Source organism: Schistocerca nitens, chromosome 7, assembly GCF_023898315.1.
Source record: "Schistocerca nitens isolate TAMUIC-IGC-003100 chromosome 7, iqSchNite1.1, whole genome shotgun sequence".
NCBI lineage: Eukaryota > Metazoa > Arthropoda > Insecta > Orthoptera > Acrididae > Schistocerca > Schistocerca nitens.
The window spans coordinates 112,433,760-112,446,737 of NC_064620.1; positions in this window are offsets into that span (position 1 = coordinate 112,433,760).

The following is a 12,978-nucleotide window of genomic DNA, read 5'->3' on the forward strand; positions in this document are numbered from 1 at the left end:
TCTTCAAAGAAATAGGGTCCAATAAGTCCGTGACTGGAACTTGCTGCCCACGCTGTAATCCTCGGAGCATAAGGTGTCGTCCATGAAGCACTTGTGGGTTTTCAGTGGCCCAAAAGCGTACATTTTGTTTGTTAACCACACCGTCTAAATGAAAATGCGCCTCGTCTGAAAACCAAACGTTGTTGAGTTTCTTCCCTATCCTCCGCCCACTGAGCAAACAGTAGTCCCTACTGCTTGTGTTCTTCAGTGAGCTTTTGTGCACAGGTCATCTTGTATGGGTACATATGGAGGCCACTTTTAAGAATGCGTTGAACGGAGCGTCTGGATATTCCCAGATGCACTGCTGCCTTTCTACACGATTTCCCGGGACTTCTCTGTACAGCAACTCGTTCCGCTTCAATACGGCGAACGAACAGGCTTAGGCCGAGGTCGCTTCGCTTCTAATACTGGTCCTTCCTGTACAAATTTATCGTACAACCTGTGGATGGTCTTCTTGCAAGGGACCCATCGTGTGTTAAACTGTTGTCGAAAACGCCTCTGAGTCACAATAGGGCTTTTCGTTTCATGAAAAAGTAACACAATTGCCGATCGTTGCTGTGTCGTCAGTCTTCCTTTGTCAGCCATTGCTGCTTACTTGTCTTCTAGCGGCATTATCGTGAATTACACGTCATTTCGTAACTCATTTGTTTTTCCAATCTCTGCTGGTACTGCTGTAGAGATCCCAGCGAGATATCTAATGTGCGTCGTAAATTGTAAAAGAAACAATTGGTAACACATTTCGTGCGCCACCCTGTAAATTGCGTCGCTAGCATTTGGGGAAGTAACCGATACGGAGAAAGGAAAAGTAAGGGGCGCAAGTATGCCCTATTCTAATTGAGTCTTCGTTAATATTTCTTTCGTTCTTTCATTCATCCAAAATAATCCTTGGCTCCTACAAACTGACATATACGTCATTTCGTGCCTGCTTGAGAACACACACACACACAAATATATCACTGTACGACACATAGTTCAGCGGCTACGCCGCCAAATACCGAAATTCGAGGACAATTTTGCGCCTCATGCATGACGTTTTAATTTATTTCTTCTTTCCTGCTAACTCTATTCGCAACACATTTCTCAGACAGTATCCACATATACCGCTGAATGTACCTAGAAAAGTATATCATTGTACAATACATAGCTAAGGACAGATGACGTCATAAATGCTGGAGAAACTGCCGCATCATGCATGTCATTTTAATTTGTTACATCTTTTCTACTAATTCTGTTCACATTTCGCAGATAGTAGATACAGAACACGTCAGGCAATATTGACCCTACGACTTATCTTAGAAGAAAGATTAAGGAAAGGCAAACCTACGTTTCTAGCATTTGAGACTTAGAGAAATCTTTTGACAATGTTGATTGGAATACTCTCTTTCAAATTCTAAAAGGTGGCAGGGGTAAAATACAGGGAGCAAAAGGCTATTTACAATTGGTACAGAAGGCAGATGGCAGTTATAAGGGTCGAGGGGCATGAAAGGGAAGCAGTGGTTGTGAAGGGAGTGCGACAGGGTTGTAGCCTGTCCCCGATGATATTCAATCTGTATATTGAGCAAGCAATAAAGGAAACAAAAGAAAAGTTTGGAGTAGGCATTAAAATCCATGGAGAAAAATAAAAACTTTGAGGTTCGCTGATGACATTGTAATTCTGTCAGAGACAGCAAGGGACTTGGAAGAGCAGTTGAACGGAATGGACAGTGTCTTGAAAGGAGGGTATAAGATGAACATCAAGAAAAGCAAAACGAGGATAATATATGTAGTCGAATTAAGTCGGGTGATGCTGAGGGAATCAGACTAGGAAATGAGACACTTAAAGTAGTAAAGGAGTTTTGCTATTTGGGGAGCAAAATTACTGATGATGGTCGAAGTAGAGAGGATATAGACTGGCAATGGCAAGGAGAGCGTTTCTGAAGAAGAAAAATTTGTTAACATCGAATATAGATTTAAATGTCTGGAAGTCGTTTCTTAAAGTATTTGTATGGAGTGTAGCCATGTATGGAAGTGAAATGCGGACGATAAATAGTTTAGACAAGAAGAGAATAGAAGCTTTCGAAATGTTGTGCTACAGAAGAATGCTGAGGATTAAATGGGTAGATCACATAACTAATGAGGAGGTTCTGAATAGAACTGGGGAGAAAAGGAACTTGTGGCACAACTCGACTGTCCGCAGCTCGTGGTCGTGCGGTAGCGTTTTCGCTTCCCGCGCCCGGGTTCCCTGGTTCGATTCCCGGTGGGGTTAGGGATTTTCTCTGCCTAGTGATGACTGGGTGTTGTTTGATGTCCTTAGGTTAGTTAGGTTTAAATAGTTCTAAGTTCTAGGGGACTGATGACCCTAGAAGTTAAGTCCCATAGTGCTCAGAGCCATTTGAACCATTTTTTGAACAACTCGACTAGAAGAAGGGAGCGGTTGGTAGGACATGTTCTGAGACATCGGGGGGTCACCAATTTAGTATTGGAGGGCGGCGTGGAGGGTAAAAATCGTAGAGGGAGACCAAGAGATGAATACACTAAGCAGATTCAGAAGGATGTAGGCTGCTGTAGGTGCTGGGAGATGAAGAAGCTTGCACAGGACAGAGTAGCATGGAGAGCTGCATCAAACCAGTCCCAGGACTGAAGACCACAACAACAGATACAGATTGGAGAAGAAGGAAATGGACGGGGATAGGGGAGGGAGAAATGAATAGAGAGAGCGGAGAGGACGAGCCGACAGGGAAGAAAAAGAGGAGGTGGTGTGCGGAGACGGCGGGAGGAAGAGAGAAGAAGGAGGAAGAGACGAAGAGGGGGAGGAGGAAATGGTCAGAGGAAGGAAAATGAGGAAATGGAGACAGAGAGTGGAGAGGATGACGGCCACAGAAAGGAAAATGGAGGAGATGAACAAAGAGAACGGGAGGAAGAGTTGGACAGTGTGTGGAGGATGGAGGACGTGGACAGAGAGAGGGGGAAGGAAGAGATGGACTAATAGAAGATTGGAATCAACCCATACCTGGGCAATGCCGGCTACTCAGCTTGTTTTAAATAATTCAAAAGGAAGCCCTGCTGACTCTATTTGTAATTATTTGTACAGCCCTTTTCTGTACGTTGAAGACAGTCTCCATATTCTTAGCATTTACTACTCAAAACATGATCACATAAACGAGCATAGAATGCACACATTGAGGTTACGTCATTGTGACGCATGAAATGCTGTGCACTGGACCCAAGATTTGAAGGGTATAACATGTTGTATATATTCTCTCTTCTGCACACGTTCTGTCCAGTTCAACTGACAGTTAACATTCATCTCCAAGACTCTGGTCTCTTTTAAACATTATAATACAGCATCTTTGGCTTTTAATCTAGCAGTACTGTGCTTTTTACTCAATCGGAAGTTCATACATATTATGTTCTTTAGATTTTGTGTTACTCTGTTGTCTAATGGCCTATAGTGGACGTCTTTGAGAGCATCATTGGCTTTTTTCTAAGTGTGCTGCTGTTTCTTTTCTGTGGTGAGTATGGTGCTGTCATTGGTGAACAGTAATTTTCCTCCATTCTTGACGCACTGTGGTGAATCATTAACACAGAACAGGAAAAAAATGGGGGCTAATGCATAATCCTGGGGGCCGCCTGTATTAATATACTGTGGGTCTGATAGGCATTTTACCAGTAATCTTCTTAAAGCATGTAATATTTCAGCTCATTGCTTCCTGTTTCTCAGGTAAGACCCACACTCTTATTTGTCACACCTCTTATTCCTCGGACCTCTAACTTACGTAATAAGATTCTGTTTTTAAGCGTCTAAACCTTTGACAGACCCAAGGTAATACCTATTAACACGTGTTCCTCACTCGTGTTCCCAGTTTAAAATTCTGAAAACTTCCTCTAGGATTGCTGGGGTTAATTTTTCTGTGTCAATCCTTGTGACTGATGATCTGCGGGACTTCAGCCGTTCACTTACGTAATAAAACGAAACACCTGTACCCGTCGTACCGCCAACTAGGCGTTAAACTCCAATCGTGTACACGGTCTACGAACTGGCTTCCGTATAACAATGTAAAAGCGATGTAGTGTCTGCAACCATCAACTACGGGAATTTGTCGCAGCGTGCTGCGGAATAAGCTGCGTGAAACGTTTTCTTAGGCGTGGCGCGGTGCGCGTCAGAAATTAAAAAAAGAAACTTTTTTTTTAGAATTTGGCAAACTTGCACCTGATGGAGTGATACGAGTGCTACCTCCTAATATCTTTTTTTTAACTCAATGAAAATTTTGTGCTACTGAAATAGATAAATACAGGGTGTCCGAAAAGTCTTTCCCTAATTACATAAATTGATAACTCAGGCTAGAAGTAAGATACAAATATGAAACTGGTATCTAATTGTTTACAAACTATCAAAGTTTTTTTCACACATCAGTAAACTTCCACATGAGCACCCTTGGTAGCACGTACTACATCTAGGCGATATTCAATTTCCGTCCACACATTAGCCAACATCACTGGAGGGATCGATTCAACGACTGTGGTTATCCGTTGCCGCAGGGTTTCAAGATCTGTTCCACGTGTTCGGTAGACCTCGTCCTTGGGATAACCCCATAAAAAGAAGTCTAATGGGGTTATGTCAGGAGAGCATGGAGGCCAAACCGTTGGCCCATCACCACCAATCCATCGCCCAGGAAAGGTCATATCGAGATAGGCACGGACGTCCAAACCCCAATGAGGCGGTGCACCGTCTTGCTGAAACAAGACATCGGGGTGACACTGTAGCAGCTGAAGAACAGCATACAGTTGCAACATGTCCAGATACACTGCAGATGTGATGGTAGCCTCAGCGAATAAGACTGGCCCGATAATTCGTTCATGCAATAGCGCGCAGCAAACATTTACCTTTGGACTGCCTCTGGTGCACTCCATGACCTCGCCAGCGGGTTGCGAACCCCAAATGCGCACATTATGGCGATTCACTACTCCACTCACAAAAAAGGCCGCTTCGTCGGAAAAGGCAATTCGTCTGAGATAACCATCATCGTCCTCAATACGTGACAGCATTTCGACCGCAAAGTCATATCGACGTGTACTGTCATTGGGCAACAATGGAAGTGGACGTTTACTGATGTGTGTAAAAACTTTGATAGTTTGTAGACAATTAGACACCACTTTCATATTTCTATCTTACTTCTAGCCTGAGTTATCAATTTATGTAATCAGGGAAAGACTTTTCGGACACCCTGTATTTAGGATTTTAATAAAAGTTGATTTTCCGCGCTACTCGATATTTATCACGCCATATCTCGTAAACTAAGAGTCGTACGACAACATAACTTTAACGTTGCCTTCAGTAGTGTATGTAGATAACGTCTGCAAAATTTCTCGTCGATAGTGTCGGTAATAGTGAAGTAACAAATTAAAGTGTAACCTCTGACGCGGAACTTTTACCAAACCAATATACAAAATGTAGTAAGCGACAAACTTTTTCCCGTTACATTGATTGTGGGGGTGTAAAAGCGAGAAAAAGTATCCGAAAGGTTTGAAATAATTTTTACAGTTTTTTGGAAGTCGGTGGGTGCTATAGTTTCTCCTAGACGAGAGCAGTTTCGTGCGGTTCGTTGGCGCGACGCTGTTTCCTGCGCACTGCGACGAGAAATGCTAAGACCGGAGCAGTGCAGTGCGACAATAGTATCGGAGACGGTGAAGGCCAAACACGCAGCGCAATGCTCGAGCTAAAAAAACTGTTAATTTTGGCACTCCGAAAGTACATGGAAGTTAGGGATGAGGAGGTGGTCTGTATGTTATTGTCAAGAGTACTCAGGAAGCGCAATGCAGTGAGACGAATGTTCTTGCATCGTCAAGAAGAAGGAGTATATAAAATTTTCGTTAACACATTTGCCCGACGATGCGGAGAACTGAACCAGTTTCATTATTTTCTTTCGTTAATTGAAGACAAACTCGAAGTAATTCCCGTAAACGAGTGGCAAAATGTATTACATTGGACATAATAAAAGACAGCTATATCTACATCATACTCCACAAGCCACCAAACGGTGTCGGGCGGAGGGTACTTTCGGTACCACTATCTGAACCCTACAACCCTGTTCCACTCACGAATAGTATTATTCATTTTTCTTCCGATTTCTGACCAAATTAAGTCTTTTTCTCATTTCATTTGTCCGCTCGGCGTCGGCCATATCCCACAAAATTTGCTTTTCGGAAACCAGTTCGATAAGCTGCTCATCCTCTGAGGCAGAGAAGCAGTCAGCCGACATTTATGGTGATTGTTTCTTTAACAACTCTGTCAAAAATTGTCTGTTTTTGCCAGTGCGAGCGAAAAAAAAAACTGGAGTTGTCGTATCGATGGTGCCCAGTTCGACTACCCCCGCTTCTCCGACCAAGTAAATCACTGTGACGTGCTTTACAGACTCCTCCCGAAGCACGCAAGCGTTTCTCGCAGCCGGAGCCCACTGCGGCACTGTGTTGACCGCACTCTATGAAAACGGTCTCGTATGTTTGCATTGTGCGAGTGAGCAGAGGGGTCTCGCACGCGTTTTACGAAGCACGCTATGGGAAATTCCCGCAGCTAGGAAAACGCATCTTAAGTCAGTTGGTAGTTGATGGTTGCAGGCACAATATCGCTTTTACAGTATTCTACGGGAGCCAGGTCATAGAAATTGGCCTCTGGTGGGATCGTGTATACGATTAGCATTCAGACCTTCAGCGTCAGTTAGGTCCTGAAGATGGTGAATTGAGTCACCGAAACTGGTTGCAGTGTAATAGAATAACGTAATAGTAACGAGTGCAGGTGTTTCATTTTATTACGGATGATTAATGCTGGTGATATGGCCTCTGGTGGTACGACTCCTGCATCAATTTGAAATTTTCAACTATCCTGTTGTAATGTAATTGACTCTGCAACATTTCATAATACTAGCAAGTCCTATTCTCAGGTAATCAGGGTTCAGAACAATTCGGGGAGCCGTTCTTTGTATATGTTAAGATTGTGACGGTGGTTACGATCATCAGTCACCGATTTTTCATTACGTATCGCGTAGATAGTTGTAACGAGTGTTATGCAGTACAGTAGCGTGTTTAATGTACTACCTTTTATTGTAGCTGGTTCAAAGAGGTTGAAGCGGAATCAATGCCAGAACAGTTTGTTGTAGCAAACGCGATAACGATGTCGTTAGGAGAGTGTGGTATAACGAACGATCGTTGTCGATATCGCATATTGCCTAGCATGTTGTGTTTACACTAGACAAATGTTGTGTGTGTCAGACAACTGATGAATTTTATTCAAAATGTCATTGACAGTGGGTGGAGAGCAGTTAAAAATGATCTGTGTTGCGTGGAACTTTCCATTCATTACCTGATACGGTGGAAATCCCATTCTACAACCTGATGTAAAGAATGTTTCTGAGCGTTCAAAAATATGTTATCAGTGTGGATTTCCCGCTGCAGAGTGGCATATTATTTTTGTCAGTTTCTAAGCAGAAAAGTTGCCCAGTTTCCGACTTTTTTGTGTTCCCAGGTTCTCAGGAATGCAGAGAGCTAAGTGCTTTGCTAAGACTTCGTAGCGGGAAGAGCGATAACATCAATAATCACTCCGACGTTGATTATTAAAGCTGTAAAGTGTTTTATAATTTGCCGGCCGCGGTGGTCTCGCGGTTCCAGGCGCGCAGTCCGGAACCGTGCGACTGCTACGGTCGCAGGTTCGAATCCTGCCTCGGGCATGGATGTGTGTGATGTCCTTAGGTTAGTTAGGTTTAAGTAGTTCTAAGTTCTAGGGGACTGATAACCACAGCAGTTGAGTCCCATAGTGCTCAGAGCCATTTGAACCATTTTCAAATGGTTCAAATGGCTCTGAACACTATGGGACTTAACAGCTATGGTCATCAGTCCCCTAGAACTTAGAACTACTTAAACCTAACTAACCTAAGGACATCACACAACACCCAGCCATCACGAGGCAGAGAAAACATTTGAACCATTTGTTTTATAATTTTATAGATAAACATGCAAACACGTACTTTCACTACGACATACAGTGCTTCAGAGGAATCGAGAGAGGTGACACAGTATTAAGTCAGTGAACACTGATTCTAAATTATTCCCTTTCAAACTCTAGTCAGACGTCATCAAATGCTCTTTCTACAATCATCTTTAGATAGATTATGGGTCAACAGATGTTACTAAATCTTTACAGGGATGACGCTTTCAACTGAATATGTGATGTCCGTTCTTTTCGACATGTCCGAAAGAACAGACACCAGATATATAACTACGGCGATGACGCCCAGTTATCGCTACAGTGTAGATGCATAACAAGCTCCTAGCTCTTATGGGAATCGACGAGATGGCACGATTAATGAGACTAATGAGCAGGGGTACTACATCAGTAGTGTGTGGTATAAGTTGAAAATTCGGGTATGATTGGAAACGTGCTAGGGTCGTCCGTGCGTTTATGGCGAATACTGTGTCCAGTTGGCGCAGTGGTCTGTGCCTCCGCCTAGTAGTCAAGAGACATGGGATCGAATCCTGGTCTGGTACAAATTTTCAACTTGGCCTCTTAATATAAATCAATGTCCACTGGCAGCTAGTGTCTTTAATTCCCTTGTGTCTATCTTCAGCTGTATTTATAGGAGTTATTTCGTTTGCGGTAGATGTCGGTGTTACATTACAGCATCTTCAGGCCCCTCTATGAGACTAGGAGATCATGTGGGTAACGGGTAAACATCATTACACATCTCACACTGGGTACAAAAAGTCGATCTTTGTTACGCCGATCCTTCCTGCTTCTGTTGTGAGCGGCGGCAGCACATCAACTTACAAAATGAGTCCCGTACACCCACCACGCTCAGTTTCACCCTCTCGCCCTACCTACGAGACGGTTCTTCGTATAGTAGTAGAACATATGTATATCATTTCTGATTAGCAGATTGCATAGAAGTAAATACGTACGAAATCACTTTTTTTTTCAGAACTGCTTTTCTTTAATGGAAATGAGCCAGCAGCACCTTAGGTAATGCTGTCCTCAAAGCGGAGGATGGCTTGAACATCGCAGTGTTTCACTACACACGGCTCCTTGTCTTATCTTGCAAGGGAACCTCCCCATCGCACCCCCCTCAGATTTAGTTATAAGTTGGCACAGTGAATAGGCCTTGAAAAACTGAACACAGATTAATCGAGAAAACAGGAACAAGTTGTGTGGAACTATGAAAAAAATGAGCAAAATATACAAACTGAGTAGTCCATGCGGAGATAGGCCACATTAAGGAGATGCTGAGCTGGGTAGCGCCGTGGTCCCGTGGTTAGAGTGAGAACCTGCGGAACGGGAGGTCCTTGGTTCAAGTCTTCCCTCGGGTGAAAAGTTTAATTTTTTATTTTCAGACAATTATCAAAATTCAGGCACTCTCACATAATCAACTTCGATCTCCAAAATTCAAGGACATGTTCAGATTTGCTTGGAAATATGCAGGATATGACGGTATGCACACGGAAAAATTTGAAAACGTTGAAAACATTATGTTCTGACAGAGAACAGGGAAAACCGTGCGACTGTGAAACTGTTGCATTCACTTGTTGCAGTTTATGTGACGAACTCTTATGTTTTCATCACTTTTTTGGGAGTGATTATCACATCCACAAGAAAACCTAAATCGGGCAAGGTAGAAGAATCTTTTTACCCATTCGCCAAGTGTACAAGTTAGGTGGGTCGACAACATATTCCTGTCATGTGACGCACATTCCTGTGAAGGAATCGGTTAACCTATGACCTTCTGATGAAATGTTTTCGGTTCCCATTGGAGAGGCACGTCCTTTCGTCTACTAATCACACGGTTTTGCGGTGCGGTCGCAAAACACAGACAGGAAACTTCTTAGAGTGAACAGAGACGTCAATGAACGAACGGACAGATCATAACATTGCGAAAATAAAAAAAAGTAAAACTTCTGAATCGAGGGAAGACTTAAACCGATGACCTCTCGTTGCGCAGCTTCTCACGCTAACCACGGGACCACAGCGGTCCTCTGCCCGGATTGTCCTTGATGTTGCTTATCTTGCGCATGGACTAGTCAGTTTGTATATTTTGCTTATTTCTTTCATAGTTCCACAGAACTCCTTCCTGTTTTCTCGATTGATCTGTGTTCAGTTCTTCAAGGCCTATCAACTGTGCCAACTTATAACAAAATCTGAGGGGGGTGCGATGGGGAGGTTCCCTTGTTAGAACTGACTTACCCAGCCAGTTAAGGACGTAGCTGTCTCAGAACACATAGCCATCTAAATCTAAATGTAGTTGGATAAGAACCCCGTTATACCAAAGCGAGTACTGCCATTGACTACATCATCCCTTAGTCCCTTGAGTACCAGTGATTTCTGCCCGAAATTACCATATCATTAATGGGTGTTGAGGTACCAGGGCCTCTACAATGAGACCACCGATGCTGTTGCAAGACAGAGACATCTAGTCGTACAATGTGGTACTTCTGCGAATGTAGTGCACTGTAGCACAGTCTCTTTCAAAGCTACAGTCGGCGCGTGATAGTAGGATATTGTGACCTATTTAGAGTTTCTTCTTTTATTCGTTGCTTAAGATGATTAACAAAAGTTACTTTCGCCAAAATTTTTAAAATTATTTGTGTTTTCAAATTGTTAGAACTCAAAGGGTTCAATTCATTTGTACGATCAGTCGCCCGCCACAATAACTCGAACATATTTCTGAAGACAATCGTGTAAACAGTAAAGCTGCATCTACATAGGTATGTAAAGAGCCGAAACGCAGATCATTTAAAGAAATAACACCTCTTAAACTGTAGACCTACAAGGATAGAAATGGGACCTTTTAAGCGAGGGATGGCCTGGCTCATTAAACGTGAACGAGATGGAGCCAAAAGACACGAAGAGCTATTGCGGACAGAAATCTTCTGTAACTCTATTGCCATATCCACTGAGAGACAGCCGTATCGTTTGGGTTGTGGTCGTAACAAAAATTTTCATGCAACATGAATAGCATGCGGAAATAAGAGAATAACGTATTGTTCTACTTTATATCAGTTTTACTTAGTTTTTCTTCTTTTATAGAAATTTGTTGCGCTGATTTTGAAGAGGCCAACCACCCGAGTTTGAAGAGTTCGTTATCGAAGTAGTCCCTCCATAATAGTTGGACAGGGAATGATAAACGTGTCTCCTTGAAGGTACACGATGCGGAAACGAAGATTAAAACTGTAGCACGGTCAAGCTTCCGGACAGTTGCCTTCGTCTTGTTCTCAGCGTGGAGGCGCTGTAGTAGATCTGTAGCCTCTGAAGTCTTCTCGATCGTTTTTCCCCTTAATTGGACCTGCAGGATTCTTAAATTCTTGGGCATCGAATGTCAGCCGTTATGGTTACACCTCAAAGAAAAAATCGTAGTACACTACTAGAGGACAGAAGTCATGAGATACCCTGTAATATCGTGTCTGACTTCATTTTGCACGACATAATGCAATCAGTATTGGCGGCCGAAAACTTTTGGCATAAGAAGTCACCCTCATTCTGCCAACGGCTTTCTCAAAGAGGGCGGAGGAGAGGATAGAGGTTCAGGACACTCTTATGTCCTTGGGGTGGGAAAAATATCATCCACGTAATTCCCCAGACTGCAAAAGCTCACACGTGCGAGAATTATCGCACAATCAGCTTAACAGCTTATGCATCCAATTTGCTGACCAGAATAATACGCAGAAGAATGGATAGAAAAATTGAGGACGTATTAGATGAGGACCAGTTTGGCTTTTGGAAAGGTAAAGGCATTATAGAGGCAACTCTGACGTTGTGGTTGCTAATGGAAACAAGACTGAACAAAAATGATGATATGTTCATAGCATTTATCGACCTGGAAAAATTGTTTTTCAATGTCAAATGGTGCAATATGTTCGAAATTCTGAGGAAAATAGGAGTAAGCTATAGGGAGAGATGGGTAATATACAACATGCACAAGAGCTACGAGAGGATAATAAGAGTGGAAGACCAAGGACGAAGGTCTCGAATTAAAATGGTAGCACGAACGGGATGTAGCCTTTCGACCCTATTCTTCAGTCTATACATCAAAGAATCAGTGACGGAAACAAAAGGAAGTTTCAAGAGTGGGAATAAAATTCTATGTAGACGTTCTCAATGATACGATTCGCTGATGACATTACTATCGTGTGTGAAAGTGAAGAAGAATTACAGTGCCTGTTGAATAGGATGAACAGTTGAATGAATACAGAATATGGACTGTAAGTAAATCGAAGAAAGACGAAAGTAATAAAAAGTAGCAGGAATGAGATCAGCGAGAAATTTAACATCGGGGCTGGTGATAACGAAGTAAATTCAGTTTAGGAATTCTGCTACATAGGAAGCAAAATAACCCACGACGGAAGGAGCAAGGAGGACGTACAAAGCCGACTAGCGCCCGTAGAAATGGCATTCCTGGCCGAGAGAAGTCTACAAGTATCAAACATAGGTCTTAATTTTGAGAAGGAAATTTCTGTGAATTTTCGTTTGGAGCACAGCATTGTATGGTATTGAAACATGGACTTTGGGGGAACCGGAACAGAAGAGAATCGAAGCGTGTGAGAAGTGGTGCTACAGACGAATGTTGAAAATTAGGTGGACTGATAAGTTAAGGAATGAGGAATAAGTAAAAAACACTGACAACTCGGCGTGTCATGGACTCAACAAGTCTGCAGCAGAAATATTGAGCCATGTTGCCTCTATATCCGTCCACACCTGCAGAAGTGTTGCCGGTGCAGGAAATTGTGCACGAACTGCCTTCTCGATTATGTCCCTTAAATGTTCGGTGGGACTCATGTCTCATGATCTTGCTGACCAAATCAGTCGCTTGAACTGTCCAGAAAGTTCTTTCAAACCAATCGTTGGCAATTGCGGCCCTGTGACATGGTGCGTTGTCATACATAAAAGTTCCATCCTTGCATGGCTGCAAATGGTCTTTAAGT